This window comes from Lagenorhynchus albirostris, chromosome 9 (assembly GCF_949774975.1).
Source record: "Lagenorhynchus albirostris chromosome 9, mLagAlb1.1, whole genome shotgun sequence".
NCBI classification, from domain to species: Eukaryota; Metazoa; Chordata; class Mammalia; order Artiodactyla; family Delphinidae; genus Lagenorhynchus; species Lagenorhynchus albirostris.
In genome coordinates, this window is record NC_083103.1 from 4,969,807 (window position 1) to 4,985,929 (window position 16,123).

The following is a 16,123-nucleotide window of genomic DNA, read 5'->3' on the forward strand; positions in this document are numbered from 1 at the left end:
GTGAACTCCCAAACCATTTGAAATAACTTACGAGAGTAGGGAGGAGGGATGGGAACAGTCCTCACCCGTTTTCTAGCTCCATCCCGGGTTTCCCCAGCCCATCTTTTCTCACTGGTTGGTTCAGGGGGCCCAGCAGACCCCTTTCCCTCCCCAACAGCTATGCTGTGTGTCCTGACAGCTAGGCTCCAAGCAGCCTGTGCACCTGTGTTTCTCCCTGCCCTAGCCGACCCATCGTCCACCTGGGCCCATCTGCCGTGTGATCACAGGTGCTGGCGCTGACTGTGGCTGAGAAGGTGTCAACCTCACTGCTCGGAGCTCCAGGCCGGGCTGCAGCTCTGTTGTCCTTGAGTCTGAGCGGCCACCTGCTGCCCGGATCAGGCAGCTCTGCACAGAGTGGAGAATCAGGGGGATTTAGGGGGTGCCCTTTTCCTCTGCCAGCATCACCCCAGCCGCCTGTCAAGGGCAGGCTCCACACCCTGGCTGGTGGGGTCTCACCCGATAGAGCCTTAGACGCCCGTGAGCCATGGAACACTGGGTGGCTTGTTCCTCTCCGGGGGGTAGGACAAGGGGCAACCCGCAGGGCTGGCTTTCATCCTTAGCCTGTGACCAGGGGCCTCTGCCTGGCACTCCTACCTCCAAGGAATGGGGGTGTGGAGTGTCACGGGGCCTGCCTGTCCCTCTGCCCCAGCCAGGACTCCAAGTCCTTTCCTCCCAAGAATCGGTTGTGCTCTCCACCCCACCCCCTCCCTCCTTAGCGGTCCTATTCCAACCATCCACAGTCATTTTGGCTCCATGATGGGCCACAGATTCGTAACACGCGAGGCCAAGCTCAGCCTCAGCCCTCAGGGCTCTTCCTAAAACCAGTGGCGTCACTGCTTACGGGAGCTGGAGACCTGGGCTTCATCCTTGAGGCCGACTGACCATCCCAAGTTCCTGTGCATGGGCCTCTCCCCGGGCAGAGTCCTTCCTGCTGTCCTGCCTGGGGCCCCTCCACCACCTGCCAGCTCCGACCCAGCTGTCTTCCACCCTGCAGCCAGGGCCCCCTCAAGATACAAACTTGACCACACCTTTCCCTGCCAGCAGCCCTTCCCGGATAAAGACCAAGCTGCCATACCAGGCGTTCCAGGCAAACCTTCCAGTGCGTCTGGCTGAGCGGAGACTGAGGGGAGGAGCCAACCTCGAGAAAGCTCATAGGAGGTGGGGAGCACAGAGGGCCCCTCCATGCAGGCCTGTCCAGAGCAAGAGGGGCTCGACTTTCCTGGCAGTCCAGTGGTTAAGACTCCGTGCTTCCAATGCGGGGGGCCCGGGTTCGATCCTGGTTGGGGAACTAAGATCCCACATGCCACGCAGTGCGGCCAGAAAATAAAAAATAAAATAAACCAATCTAGGGGAGATGCACGTCTGAGCCCCAGGCCATCCCCTGCCTTGGAAGCCACCAGCCTGCAGGGGCCAGGGGGGAAAGTCCCATTCAGACTCAGCTCATCAGGCCCGTTCCACACTAGCTGTTCGCCAACCAACTGGGGATTCAGACGTGAAGCTGTCCCCCAGCTCCTCCGCCGCTCGCCATGTGGTGCGCGAGAGTGAGAAGCGATGAGGAAGGAAAGAGGAGGCACGCGGGGGCACCTGACCCACCTGGGATGCGGGGGGGCGAGGGGGTGGCCTCTGGCAAGGGGGTGCTCAGAGCCTCTTTCCCCCGGCTCTTTGCTCCAGCGACAGGGGCTGTTCAGTGCACAGAGCAACACCGGCACGTGGGAGGAGCAGCGTCCCTGTTCAACGGATGAGAGTCAGGGGAAGGTGCCAGGAGGTCAAGGTCAAGTGAGCCAGTTTCGGGGTTTGGTCCCAGTGGGGGCTTTCTTCACAGCGAGGAAACCGAGGCACGGGATAGCCAAGTCACTTGCCCAAGGTCACCCTCCCAGCAAGTGGCAGGACAGGATTCACTCTTGGTCGGTCTGCCTGTCTGTAGTCAAATATTGGCTACCTCGCAGAGGCTGTTTCCTCTTGGGGCAGCCCCGCGTCCTCAGGCCAGCGAAGTCCACGGGCTCCCCCTGGCGGCCGAGGCTCCCTCCTTCACCCTGGGTGCTGGCCCTGGCTGGAGACACTGGGTCCCCCTCCAGCCCGCTGCACCCACCCCACCCACGCCCCAACTTTGCCCGGGGTGGGGGGACTCCCTCCAGCCCGGCTCTCTTGGCATCGGGGCGCCTTCCTGGTCCCCCCACCCTGGAAGAACTCACCCACTCACTGCTCCTAGACCGGGTCTCTTCTACGTTGGCAAGGAATGTTCTCCGTGGAATTATGTCATTTGTGCCTGTAACTATCTCCCCACCGGAGGAAGCCAGGAGTCCAGGGAGCGCACAGCCCCAGAACCCCACCAGCTGGGTTGCTTGGGGCAAGCACAGTCACACTCGGACACGATTTTTCTTCCTACAACTCTGCTTCAGAAGCAGGGGACCAAGGTTTACCCAGCACGGGCACTGATGAGAGCTAATATTTTTTGAGCACTTGCTATGTCGTGGCTTGATTGCCTTATGGCTCATCTCATTTAATGATCTCAGACCCCGGCCTTCCTGCTCCCCCATCCCACCCATAGCTCGTCCCACACACCGAAGCCAGATCACCGTGCCCTCCTGCCTAGATCCCTCCACTGGCTTCTCGCTGCGATTAGGGAAGAAATCCAAACAGGGGAGCTGAGAACACATGGGGCCAGTGGGAGGCATTCATGCAAAGTCAGGGAAATGGGGGTTCCAGGTAGAGAGACCATGAACACAGAGCCCCACACGGGGAACAGAGGGGCGAGGGGGAGAGGGGAGGGGACAGGTTGGGGTCAAGGCCAGGGTGAGGAGGTAGGGGCCCAGGAGGGGTTTGGGCAAAGGAATAACATCATCTGATTTGGGGGTTAGATATTACTGTGCTGGGAATTCCCTGGCGGTCCAGAGGTTAGGACACAGGGCTTTCACTGCCGGCCTGGGTTCATTCCCTGGTAGGGGAACTACGTGGCCAAAAAAAAATTTACTTTGTCGAGTGGAGTTTGTACAGATGAGGTGATGTGCTGTCTGGGGTGCAGGAGGGGAGCTTGGGGGGGGTGTGGAGGGAAGACTCATCGTCGTATTGCTGAATATGGAAGATGCATGTAAGTTCATTGCAGGTCATCCGACCCCCTCTGTGTTTATGTATGTCTGGCAGTTTCCATGATAAAATGTTAGAAGAAGGGAAAGGAGGACAGTAGAGTTTGATTTAACTCTCTTAAGTGAAAGATCGCTCTGGTTGCAACCTGTGGAGGGAGTGGTAGATTGGCGGCAGCGTGTATGGGAGGCTGGGAAGCTGCTCCGCTGCCCAGGGGAGTGATGACATGGCCTGGACCAGGGTGTGGTCACAGATGGAGAGAAGCCCATGAACTTGGGGACAGGTTTTGGAAGCTGAGTCAGCAGGACTGCCACTGTTTCTTTACACACATCCCACACGCACAGAGCAGAAGCTGGGCTGACCCCTGTGTTTTTGGCTTGATGACCTGGGATGCTGGTGATGTCATTTCCTGGGAGGTGGGGAGCAGTGAACCATGGCTCCTTACGCGTTAACTCATTTCATGCTGACTATGACCCTGTGAGATAGCGCTCTCCTGACCATTCTGCACCCCCCACCACAGAGGGTACGCTGAGGCCCGGTGGATGTGTGATCCTGCCCCGCTTCACACAGCTGGCAGGGGGCAGATCCCGATTCATATCCAGGGATGCCACCCCGGTTTCCACACTCTTACATGGAGGCTTCCCTGCCTCCTGATGGGGGGATGTGGGAGGACTTGGGGGTAGGAACGGGCAGGAAATAGAGTTCTTCTATGGATGTCCTGAGGCTGAGATGTCTGTTAGGTGTCAGAAGGACATAGGATATGAATCTGAAGTTCAGGAAGGTCCCCAAGGAGAGAAAAATCAGGAGCCACCAGCGCAGAGACAGCCAGGGGCAGGAGGGGAGGAAGAGACAGAGGAGACCAACCTGGCCTCCCAGAGAAGGAGAGAGAAAGCGCGGCTTCTTCCGCCAAGAGAGTCCGAGAAAAGAGACTGTTTCGAGAAGGAGTGGACAACCCTGTCACCCAGGCAAGAAAGGAACAAAGGAGTGGTGGCCACTTGTCCCAGGACGTCCCAGGTAGCCTCATGAGGGCGGCTTCAGCCGAGTCCAGTGGAGGAGGGTGGAGGAAGGCAGGCAGGTGAGCAAGTGGGCAGCGACCATGGCAACCATCACAAGAGGTTGGGGACCGGCGTAGGGCCAGGCAGTTGGTGGAGGTGGAGGGGGGACCAGGAAGGATTCTTTTTTTTTAATTCCATGATTTTTAAAAAATGTTGATTTATTTATTTGTTGTCCTATTAGTCATCCATTTTATAAACATCAGTGTATACACGTCAATCCCAATCTCCCAATTCATCACACCACCACCCCCGACCCCCCCACCGCTTTCCCCGCTTGGTGTCCATACATTTGTTCTCTACATCTGTGTCTCAATTTCTGCTCTGCAAACCGGTTCATCTGTACCGTTTGCTAGGTTCCACATATATGCATTAATATACGATATTTGTTTTTCTCTTTCTGACTTACTTCACTCTGTATGACAGTCTCTAGGTCCATCCACGTCTCTACAAATGACCCAAATTCGTTCCTTTTTATGGCTGAGTAATATTCCATTGTATATATGTACCACATCTTCTTTATCCATTCATCTGTTGATAGGCATTTAGGTTGCTTCCATGACCTGGCTATTGTAAATAGTGCTGCAATGAACACTGGGGTGCACGTGTCTTTTAGAATTATGGTTTTCTCTGGATACATGCCTGTAGTGGGCTTGCTGGGTCATATGGTAATACTATTTTTAGTTCCTTAAGGACCCTTCATACTGTTCTCCATAGTGGCTATATCAATTTACATTCCCACCAACAGGGCAAGAGGGTTCCCTCTTCTCCACACCCTCTCCAGCATTTGTTGTTTGTAGATTTTCTGATGATGCCCATTCTAACTGGTGTGAGGTGATACATCATTGTAGTTTTGATTTGCATTTCTCTAATCATTAGTGATGTTGAGCAGCTTTTCATGTACCTCTTGGCCATGTGTATGTCTTTTTTGGAGAAATGTCTATTTAGGTCTTCTGTCCATTTTTTGATTGGGTTGTTTGTTTTTTTTAATATTGAGCTGCATGAGCTGTTTATATATTTTGGAGATTAATCCTTTGATGATTCATTTGCAAATATTTTCTCCCATTCTGAGGGTTGTCTTTTCATCTTGTTTATGGTTTCCTTTGCTGTGCAAAAGCTTTTAAGTTTCATTAGGTCCCATTTGTTTATTTTTATTTCCATTACTTTAGGAGGTGGATCAAAAAATATCTTGCTGTGATTTATGTCCAAGAGTGTTCTTCCTATGTTTTCCTCTAAGAGTTTTATAGTGCCCGGTCTTACATTTAGGTCTCTAATCCATTTTGAGTTTATTTTTGTGTATGGTGTTAGGAAGTGTTCTAATTTCATTCTTTTAATGTAGCTGTCCAGTTTTCCCAGCACCACTTATTGAAGAGACTGTCTTTTCTCCATTGTATATCCTTGCCTCCTTTGTCACAGATTAGTTGACCATAGGTTTGCGGGTTTATCTCCGGGCTTTCTATCCTGTTCCATTGATCTATATTTCTGTTTTTGTGCCAGTACCATATTGTCTTGATTACTGTAGCTTTGTAGTATAGTCTGAAGTCAGGGAGTCTGATTCCTACAGCTCCATTTTTTTCCCTCAAGACCTCTTTTGCTATTCGGGGTCTTCTGTGTCTCCATACAAATTTTAAGATTTTTTGTTCTAGTTCTGTAAAAAATGCCATTGATAATTTGATAGGGATTGCATTGAATCTGTAGATTGCTTTGGGTTGCACAGTCATTTCACATATTGATTCTTCCAATCCAAGAACATGCTATATCTCTCCATCTGTTGGTATCATCTTTAATTTCTTTCATCAGTGTCATAGTTTGCTGCATACAGGTCTTTTGTCTCCCTAGGTAGGTTTATTCCTAGGTATTTTATTCTTTTTGTTGCAATGGTAAATGGGAGTGCTTCCTTAATTTCTCTTTCAGATTTTTCATCATTAGTGTATAGGAATGCAAGAGATTTCTGTGCATTAATTTTGTATCCTGAAACTTTACCAAATTCAGTGATTAGCTCTAGTAGTTTTCTGGTGTCATCTTTAGGATTCTCTATGTATAGCATCATGTCATCTGCAAACAGTGACAGTTTTACTTCTTCTTTTCCAATTTGTATTCCTTTTATTTCCTTTTCTTCTCTGATTGCTGTGGCTAGGACTTCCAAAACTATGTTGAATAATAGTGGCGAGAGTGGACATCCTTGTCTTCTTCCTGATCTTAGAGGAAATGCTTTCAGTTTTTCACCATTGAGAACGATGTTGGCTGTGGGTTTGTCATATGTGACCTTTATTATGTTGAGGTAGGTTCCCTCTATGCCCACTTTCTGGAGAGTTTTTTTTATCATAAATGGGTGTTGAATTTTGTCAAAAGCTTTTTCTACATCTATTGAGATGATCATATGGTTTTTATTCTTCAAGTTGTTAATATGGTGTATCACATTGATTGATTTGCGTATATTGAAGAATCCTTGCATCTCTGGGATAAATCCCACTTGATCATAGTGTATGATCCTTTTAATGTGTTGTTGGATTCTGTTTGCTAGTATTTTGTTGAAGATTTGTGCATCTATATTCATCAGTGATATTCTGTAATTTACTTTTTTTGTTGTATCTTTGTCTGCTTTTGGTATCAGGTTGATGGTGGCCTCATAGAATGAGTTTGGGAGTTTTCCTTCCTCTGCAATTTTTGGGGAGAGTTTGAGAAGGATGGGTGTTAGCTCTTCTCTAAATGCTTGATAGAATTCACCTGTGAAGCCATCTGGTCTTGGACTTTTGTTTGTTGGAAGATTTTGGATCACAGTTTCAATTTCATTACTTGTGATTGGTCTGTTCATATTTTCTATTTCTTCCTGGTTCAGTCTTGGAAGGTTATACCTTTCTAAGAATTTGTCCATTTCTTCCAGGTTGTCCATCTTATTAGGATAGAGTTGCTTGTAGTAGTCCTTTAGGATGCTTTGTATTTCTGTGGTGTCTGTTATTACTCCTCCTTTTTCATTTCTACTTTTGATTTGAGTCCTCTCCCTCTTTTTCTTAATGTCTGGCTAATACTTTTTCAATTTAGTTAATCTTCTCAAAGAACCAGCTTTTAGTTATATTGACCTTTGCTATTGTTTTCTTTGTTTCTATTTATTTCTGCTCTGATCTTTATGGTTTCTTTCCTTCTGCTAACTTTAGGTTTTGTTTGTTCTTCTTTCTCTAGTTCCTTTAGGTGTAACGTTAGATTGTTTATTTGAGATTTTTCTTGTTTCTTGAGGTAGGTTTGTATAGCTATAAACTTCCCTCTTAGAACTGCTTTTGCTGCATCGCATAGGTTTTGTTTTTGGTTTCTTGGGGTTTATTTTGCGGTACGTGGGCCTCTCACTGTTGTGGCCTCTCCCATTGCGGAGCACAGGCTCCGGACGTGCAGGCCCAGTGGCCATGGCTCACGGGCCCAGCCACTCCGCGGCATGTGGGATCTTCCCGGACTGGGGCACGAACCCGTGTCCACTGCATCGGCAGGCGGACTCTCAACCACTGTGCCACCAGGGAAGCCCCATCGCATAGGTTTTGGATCGTCGTGTTTTCATTGTCATTTGTCTCTAGGTATTTTTTGATTTCCTCTGATTTCTTTAGTGATCTTTTGGTTATTTAGTAACACATTGTTTAGCCTCCATGTGTTTGTGTTTTTTATGTTTTTTTCCCTGTAATTGATTTCTAATCTCATAGCGTTGTGGTCAGAAAAGATGCTTGATATGGTTTCAGTTTTCCTAAATTTACAGAGGCTTGATTTGTGACCCAAGACGTGATCTATCCTGGAGAATGTTCCGTTGGTTGGAATGTCCTATAAATATCAATTAAATCTATCTGGTCTGTTGTGTCATTTAAAGCTTGTGTTTCCTTATTATTTTTCTGTTTGGATGATCTGTCCATTGGTGTAAGTGAGGTGTTAAAGATCCCCACTATTATTGTGTTTATTTTTTAATTTAAAAAATTTATTTATTTGTCTGCACTGGGTCTTAGTTGTAGCTTGTGGGATCTTCATTGTGGCATGCAGGATCTTTTTTAGTTGTGGCATGCAGGATCTAGTTCCCTAACCAGGGAGCCAACCTGGGCCCCCTGCATTGGGAGCGAGGAGTCTTAACCACTGAACCTCCAGGAAAGTCCCCATTCTAACTATTTTAAACTATTCAAGTTCTGTGGCATCAAGTACACTCACAATGTTGTATAACTATCACCACTATCTATTTCTAGAAATTTTTCAGCATCCTAAACAGAAACTCTGTTCTCATTTAGCAATAACTCTCAATTTCCACCTCCCCCAGCCCCAGGCAACCCATTCTACTTTCTGTTTTTATGAATTTGCCTATTTTGTTTTTCTAAACTTTTTATAATTAATTAATTAATTTTGGGCTGCATTGGGTCTTTGTTGCTGTGCGTGGGCTTTCTCTAGTTGCAGCAAGTGGGGGCTACTCTTCGTCACGGTGCACGGGCTTCTCATTGCAGTGGCTTCTCTTGTTGCAGAGCATGGGCTCTAGGCATGCAGGCTTCAGTAGTTGTGGCACATGGGCTTAGTAGTTGTAGCTCGCAGGCTCTAGAGCGCAGGCTCAGTAGTTGTGGCACAAGGGATTAGTTGCTCCGTGGCATGTGGGATCTTCCTGGATCAGGGCTCGAACCCTTGTCCCCTGCCTTGGCAGGGGGATTCTTAACCACTGCGCCACCAGGGAAGCTCTGTCTATTTTAGATATGGTAGAATCATGTCAGCAAAACCAAACAATATTTGTCCTTTCACTTCTGATTTTAGTAATTTGAGTCTTCTTCCTTTTTTTTTTCTCAATCAGCTACAGGTTTGTCAATTTTTGGTCTTTCCATTGACTTTCCCTACTGTTTTTCTGTTCTCTATTTTGATTATGTCCACTCTAAGGTTTATTATTTTTCTTCCTTCTGTTAGCTTTGGGTTTAGTTTGCTCTTCTCTTCCTAGTTCTTAAGGTGTACAGTTAGGTTACTGATTTAAGATCCTTCTTCTTTTTTAACATAGGCATTTATAGCTATAAATTTCCCACCAGCACTGCTTTTGCTGCATCCCATAAGTTTTGGCATGCCATGTTTTCATTTTCATTCATCTCAAGGTATCTTCTAATTTCCTTTGTAGTTTCTTCTTTAACCCGTTCTTTGTTTCTGGGCATGTTGTTTTATTTCCACATATTTGTGAATTTTCCAGTTTTCGTTCTGTTGCTGGATTCTAGTTTCTTTCAATTGTGATCAAAAGAAATACTTTATATTATTTCAATCTTTTACAATTTATTAAGACTTGTTTTGTGGTCTAACAAATCTATCCCAGAGAATGTTCCATACCTACTTGAGAAGAACATGTATTCTGTGTTGTTGTATGGAGTGTTCTGTATATGTCTGCTAGGTCTAATTGGTTTATAATATTGTTCAAGTCTTCTATTTCCATATTGGTCTTCTGTTGTGTTGTCCTATCCATTATTGACAGGTATTGAAATCTCCAAATATTATTATAGAATCATCTCTATCACCCTTCAATTCTGTTAATTTTTGCTTCATACATTTTGGGGCTCCTTTGCTAGGTGAGTATATGTTTATTATTACTATATTTTCTTGCTGGATTGAATCTTTATCAATATATGTAACATCCTTATTATTGCTTATAATCATCTTTGACTTAAAGTCTATTTTGTTTGAAAATTATAGAGCCCTCTCAGCCCTCTTTTGGTTACTATTTGCATGGAATATCTTTTTCCATACTTTTACTTTCAACCCCCCTGTGTCTTTATATCTGAAATGAGTCTCTTATAGACAGCATAGAGATGGATCATGTTCTTTTTTAATCCAATATGTCAATCTCTGCCTTTTAGAGAGTTTAATCCATTTACTTTTAAAGCAATAACTAATAAGGAAAGATTTACTTTGCCATTTAGCTATTGTTTTCTTATCTTTTTCTGTTCTTCAATTTATCCATTACTGCCTATTTTTTGGTTATTTATTTGATTTTTTTTGTAGAAAACAATTTTGATTCCCTTCTTCTTTCCTTTTCTCTATAGTTTTAGTTATTTTCTTAGTGGATACCTTGGGGGCTACAGTTAACATCTTAAACTCATAACAACCTAGTCTGAATGATATCAACTTTGTTTCAATAATATACCAACACTCTGCTCCTATATATCCCTACCCTTACCCCTTTATATTGTTCTTGTCATAGATTACATCTTTATACATTGCCCGTTCACAGAGATTTATAATTGTTATTTTATGCATGTATCTTTTATATCACATTAGAAAAAAATGTGAGTTACAAAGTCAAAGTACAATAATACTGGCTTCTATATTTACCTATATAGTTACATTTACCAGTGTTCTTTATTTCTCCTTACAGCTTTGGGTTACAGTCTGGTATCCCTGTATTTCAGCCTGGAGGACTCCTTTCAGCATTTCTTGTAGGGAAGGTCTACTGTTAATAAACTCCCTCAGCTTTTGTTTAGCTGGAAATATCTTAATTTCTCCCTCATTCTTGAAGGACAGTTTAGCTGATGTAGAATTCTTGGTTGACAGTTTTTTGTTTTTCTTTCAGGACTTTATATATATCATCCCGCTACCTTCTGGCATCCATGGTTTTTGAGGAGAAATCAGGTGTTAATCTCATTGAGGATCCCTGGTATGTGATGAGTTGCTTTGCTCTTGCTGCTTTCAAAATTCTCTCTTTGTCTTTGGATTTTGACAGTTTCACTGTAATATGTCTTGGTGTGGATCTCTTTGGATTTATCCTACTCGGCATTTGTTGAGCTTCTTGGATACACATATTCATGCTTTCTACAGACTTGGGATGTTTTCAGCCATTTCATTTTCAAATACATTTTCTGCCTCTTTCTCTCTTCTCCTTCTCAGACTCCTATAATGCATATGTTAGTATGTTTGATGGTGTCCTATAGATCCTTTAGGTTCTGCTCATTTTTACTCATTCTTTTTTCTTTCTGCCTGGATAATTTAAATTGTCTCACTGATCCTTTTCTCTGTCTGCTCAAGTCTGCTATAGAGCCACTCTAGTGAATTTCTCACTTCAACTATTATACTTTTCAGCTTCAGAATTTCTGTTTAGTTCTCCTTGTTTATATTTTCTATCTCTTTATTGATATTCTCATTTTCTTCAAACATTGTTCTCCTGATTTCCTTTAGTTCTTTGTCCATGGTTCCCTTCAGCTCATTGAGCATATTTGGGACAATTGATTTAATGTTCTTGACTGGCAATTGCAATTTCTAGGCTTCCTAAGGGACGTATTCAGTTAAGATTTTTTTATTTTTCCTGTGAATGGGCCATACTTTCCTGTTTATTTTATTTTATTATTATTATTATTTTTGTGGTATGCGGGCCTCTCACTGTTGTGGCCTCTCCCGTTGCAGAGCACAGGCTCCAGACATGCAGGCTCAGCGGCCATGGCTCACAGGCCCCGCTGCTCCGCAGCACGTGGGATCTTCCCAGACCGGGGCATGAATCCGCGTCCCCTGCATTGGCAGGTGGACTCTCAACCACTGCGCCACCAGGGAAGCCCTGTCATGAAGTTTTTAATGAGCTCAGGGATCACTAGTAACGAACAAGGGCAGTGAAACTCACACCATTTAAAACAACTCCCAAAAGTTTTAAATATTTAAGTTTAAATCTAACAAAGTATGTATAGAATCTATAAGCTGAAAACTACAAAATGCTGATGAAAGAAATCAAATAAGACCTAAAAAACGGATACTGTGTTCATGGTTTGGAAGGCTTGATATATATATGTCGTTAAGATGGCAATTCTCTACAAATTAATCTATAGATTGCATTTGATCACCATCAAAATCTGATTTTAAAATTTATATGGAAAGACAAAGGAATTAGAATAGCAAAACAAAGTTGAAAAAGAACAAAGTCGAAAAACTTACACATACTCCCCAGATTTTTAAAAAAGATGAAAAGGCAAGTCAATGAAGAAAGAATAGTCTTTCAACAAATGGCACTGGAACAACTGGACATCCATATTTAAAAAAAAGACAGAGAGAGGAGGAAAAGAAAAAAATCCTCAACCTGTATCTCACACCTTATATAAAAATTAACAAAATGTGGAGCACAGAGTTCAATGTAAAACATACAACTATAAAACTCTTAGAAGAAAACATGGGAGAAAACCTTTATGATGTTGAGTCAGCCAAAGAATTCTTAGTTACAACACCAAAATCATGATGCTTAAAAGAAAAAAAATCGATAAATTGGACTTCATCAAAATAAAAAACTTGTTCTGCAAAAGACGTTGTTAAAAGAATGAGATATGACATAGATTGGGAAAAATGTACAAATAACCGACCTGAAAAAGGATTTGTATTCAGAATATGTAAAGAACCCTCAAAACTAAACAATAAGAAAACAAACAATCCAATTTAAAAATGGGCAAAAGATTTGGGCGGACAATTCAACAAAGAAGATATAAAAATGACAAGCCCATGAAAAAAGGTTCAACATCATTAGTCACTAGGGAAATGCAAACTAAAACTACATGAGGGACTTCCCTGGTGGGACAGTGGTTAAGAATCCACCCGCCAATGCAGGAGACACAGGTTCAAGCCCTGGTCTGGGAAGATCCCACGTGCCGCAGAGCAACTAAGCCCGTGCGCCACAACTACTGAGCCTGTGCTCTAGAGCCCGTGAGCCACAACTACTGAGCCTGTGTGCCACAACTACTGAAGCCCGCGCGGCTAGAGCCTGTGCTCTGGAACAAGAGAAGCCACCGCAATGAGAAGCCTGTGCAACACAATGAAAAGTAGCCCCTGCTCGCCGCATCCAGAGAAAAGCCCGCATACAGCAACGAAGACACAACACAGCCAAAAAAAATAAATAAATAAAATAAATAAATTTATTTTTTAAAAAATGCACAACTTAAATCTAATCATGAGGAAACATCAGAAAACCCAAACTGAAGGATATTCTACAAAACAAGATCACAAAAGGCAAAGAAAGACCGAGGGACTAAAAGATATGACAACATGACAGCAAAAGTCATGGAATATGTGATCGTGGACTGGTGCTGGACTGGGGGGAAAAACTATTAAATAATAGTATTGTATCACTGCTAAGTTTCTTTTTTTTATTGAACTATAGTTAATTGATTGATTGATTTGCCTCCCCTCCCCAGTGCCACTGGTAAATTTCTTGCTTTTGAAAACTGTACTGTGATTATGTAAGAGAATGGCCATTTTGGAAATACACTGAAGTACTCAGGGGTGCAGAGACACGATGTTTCCAACATACTACTGAAAAGGTAAAAAGTAATATTTATGTATACATATTGCGAAAATAAATAAAGGAAACCTCATTCAAGATGGGAAGCCAGAAGGGGGAGCTCTCGCCCACAGAACACCAGTTGCAGCTTAATTCTGGATGGGAAGAAGCTTACTTCATTACCCCAGCAGGAGGAAGGAAGGTTTCCTTCTCCCCTGACCACGGCCCGGTCAACGAGATGCCACCGCGCGACTCAGCCAATAAGAAAACACCCTGGGGGCTTCCCTGGTGGCGCAGTGGTTGAGAGTCCGCTTGCCGATGCAGGGGACACGGGTTCGTGCCCCGGTCTGGGAGGATCCCACGTGCCGCACAGCGGCTGGGCCCGTGAGCCATGGCCACTGAGCCTGCGCGTCCGGAGCCTGTGCTCCACAACGGGAGAGGCCACAACAGTGAGAGGCTGGCGTACCGCAAAAAAAAAAAACCAAAAACCAAAAAACACCCCGGCTGTGTGTGTGTACTCCTATGTCATGTTATCGCATGTGCAGATTCACACCCTACAATCAGGAAACAGAAGTAAAAGATGTTTTTCATGCTACCTTGAGGAGGTGCAGGTATAGATCTTATCTCCTCCCTCCCCACCATCCCTAATCCTCGAAAATAATTAATTTGTCCCGCATCTCTGTAATTTCTTCACATCAATAATGTTACATAAACGGAATCATACAGCATAAAACAGAAAAGAAAAAAAAGAAACCACCCCAGACTCTTGCTCCCTTCCAATGGACTTTTTGTTCATAGCAGCTCCTGACACCTTCCTCCTTTTTCTCTACCAAGTAATGCTCCCCTCCTTTGTTCTCTGGACTTGCCTATGGCTTTGCCATTGCTTGCAAGTCCCGAATTGCAATTCTGCTGCTATTCCCACATAAACTCATTTGCTGGTAAAATAACTGGCTATTTTATTTTTAAAGGTCAACAGTACGTCCATGCGGTCGATCCACACTACTCGTGGATTCCGTATTTGCAAATTCCCCTCTAGCAGAAATGTATTTGTAGCTCTAAAATCGATACTTGGGTGCATTTGCGGTCATTTGTGGACACGCATGTGTGCACAGCGGTGAGAATGTTGAGTCTGCAGAGGCCCCGGTGCCAGCCGAGGTCAAACTAGGTGATGCCCCTCCTTCTTGTTCCCCATCTCATACTGTAAATAAATGTCCTTTTCACAGTCTAGTTAATGCCATGTTTTCGCATTTTTGTGCTTTTTGTTGGTGATCTTGCTATTTAAAACGGCCCCCAGGCAAGGACTTCCCTGGCGGCACAGTGGTTGAGAATCCGCCTGCTACTGCAGGGGACACGGGTTCGAGCCCTGGTCCGGGAAGATCCTACATGTTGCGGAAAAACTAAGCCCGTGCGCCACAACTACTGAGCCCGTGCTTTAGAGCCCGCATGCCAAAATTACTGAGCCCACGCGTCTAGAGCCCGTGCTCCGCAACAAGAGAAGCCACCGCAATGAGAAGCCCTCGCACCACAACGAAGAGTAGCCCCCTCTCATCGCAACTAGAGGAAGCCCGAGGGCAGCAATGAAGACCCAGCGCAGTCAAAAAAATAAACTAAAAAAGAAAACAAAACAAACCAGCCCCCAGGCATAGTGCTGAAGGGCTGTCGGGTGCCCCCAAGCACAAGAAGGCTATGATGTGCTTCATGGAGAAATCACGTGTGTTACATGAGCTTCCTTCAGGCATGAGCTGTCATGCTGTTGGCCGTGGGCTCGGTGTTGATGAATCCACAATATATATTAAATAAGTTATCTTTAAACAGAAACACAAAACAAGGTTGCATATTGATCAGTTGATGAAAATGCTGTTGCCAGAGACTCGCAGGAACATAACCCTGTATCTCTCCCAAGAGCAATGATTCAGTATTTACAGCAACTGTATAACTGCAACAGAGAAGGAGAATATAAATAATTGGTGAATATGAGGAATGGGTATATAGGAATTTCTTGTACTAGACTTGCAATTTTGTTTGGAATTATATAAAAAGAAAACATTGCCCAGAAAACAGGATCATGTCCCTCTTGGCTTCTCATTGTACTTCAAATAAAATCCAGGTTCTTCAGCAAAACTTAGAGGGTCCTATGTGATCCAACATCTACTCTTTTCTCCAACTTCATCTCTGGATGTCTCCCACTTGCTCAGCATGCTCCAGTGTCCATGGTCTTCTGACACTTCCTAGGGGACCACACCAAGCTCTTTCTCACTCTGGGCTCTGGGTTTGCTTGTCCCTTTGCTGGGAATACCTCTATCCAAGTTCTTTGTGTGGCTGGGTCCTTCTCACACTTCAGGTCTCAGCTTACATGCCACCTGCTCGGAGAGTTTGACCTTGACCACTCTGTCGAAGGCAGGCATCTTGGGAATTCCCTGGCGGTCCAGTGGTTAGGACTCTGGGCTTTCCCTGCCAAGGACCCGGGTTCAATCCCTGGTCGGGGAACTAAGATGCTGCAAACTTTGCAGTGAAGCCAAAAAAATAAATAAAAATTAAAAAACAAAAAGGCAGGCATCCATCAGCATCATTTACCATCCCAACGGCCACTTTGCTTCTTTCATCCCCTTTATCACATCCCTAATTATTTTTTTTTCTTTGTTTGTTTAGTTGTTGAATGTCCATCTCCCCTCTTAGACCATAAACTCCTTGAGTTCAGGAACCTTGTCTCTCATGTTTGCTGTTA